Source organism: Maylandia zebra, linkage group LG9, assembly GCF_041146795.1.
Source record: "Maylandia zebra isolate NMK-2024a linkage group LG9, Mzebra_GT3a, whole genome shotgun sequence".
Classification (NCBI taxonomy): domain Eukaryota; kingdom Metazoa; phylum Chordata; class Actinopteri; order Cichliformes; family Cichlidae; genus Maylandia; species Maylandia zebra.
The window spans coordinates 2575001-2576165 of NC_135175.1; the positions used below are offsets into that span (position 1 = coordinate 2575001).

At 43.1% G+C, this 1165-nt stretch overlaps 1 protein-coding gene across 2 annotated transcripts in view; it reads right to left on the reverse strand.

Moving 5' to 3' along the window:
• The window catches only part of LOC112431726 (uncharacterized), a 114911-nt gene extending 114092 nt beyond the window's left edge, over nucleotides 1-819 (reverse strand). For both annotated transcript variants that reach the window (XR_013100034.1, XM_024800439.2), the window contains exon 1: nucleotides 541-819. The gene's annotated coding sequence lies outside the window, so the exon portion shown is untranslated. The remainder of the gene's footprint in view (nucleotides 1-540) is intronic.
• Between the last annotated feature and the right edge of the window lie 346 nt (nucleotides 820-1165).

Consider the following 1165-nt stretch of genomic DNA (forward strand, 5'->3'; position numbering starts at 1 on the left):
TCCTATACCGTACTTGGAAATAAACACTTGTGTTTGTTTTGATGTGTTTGAATAAACACCAGTACTTGAAGTTTGGATCCCTCTATGCTTATGGATCTATGACAGAAGTATGAGCTCAAACTGACATAGCCTACCTTTTGCACAGTGAAAGCAAAAGCCAGAAGTGTTTTGTATTCATACCATCAGTGTGCAGTTGGCGCATTGTGTGCTTAGTAGATGATGGCTTGTGTGTACTGTTTGATACGGAAACACCATTTTTACGAAGGTGTGAAGAGTTAATCTAGCTGTGTTTGCTTTTGCAAGAGAACTACAATGTTTTGATTATTGGGTGACAGGTTTTCTTATTTGTGTGAAGAGTTTTGCAAAATTAGCCAATAGTTACAAAAAATGTGCTTAAGCATACAGAAAAAACTGTAACACCTCGGGACTTTCACCAGAAAATAAAAAAGTCAGAAATTCTAGTAGGTGTTGGGTTCAGGGGATTTCTGCAAATTTGCGCAGGGTTAGTAAATCTAGTGTTGAAGTTAGCTCGGTGCTTACCTTTAGATGAGCCCACAAACCGAGAGAAACTCCGTGATGAAGCTGGAACTCTTTCCAAACACAGGAAACAGATCAGGGAGCAGAGACCCACGTGGTTCACGCTGATCTCAGCTACGATCCAGGAGACAAGGATGGGCGGATCGATGCAGATATCGAGCCAGACGTTGGTAGTGGTTTTTGATCGATACGTTAGTTTGTTTCTCTCCTGTAGATTCACTTCTTTACTCGCTGTGGATGAAAAAACAGCTCTGTCTGTGTGAACACCTCTTCTTATGCGGCAGACGCACTTTGCTCCGCCCCCTTCTTCCTGCCCTGCTGGGATTTGTTACTGTGCCGTCACGTGACTCAGATGTGCTCAGAAGACGCATTTGGACTGCAGAGAGTGAGAAAGAGGAGCAACATGTGGAGATATTTTATGACTGCAATTGAAAATGCTGGAGAACAGATGGAAGGCGTGTCAAGCCACAGGGGACCACAACAAGCTGTAGAGTTCAGCTTATTTTACCTCAGTTAAATGCTTTGACTGAAGTCTCACTGCACACACTCAAACTTAGTGTTTGTGTACACCTTGGTCATTATAACCTGACACTGATCAGTGCTGCTCTGACGATCACACTCACATCCA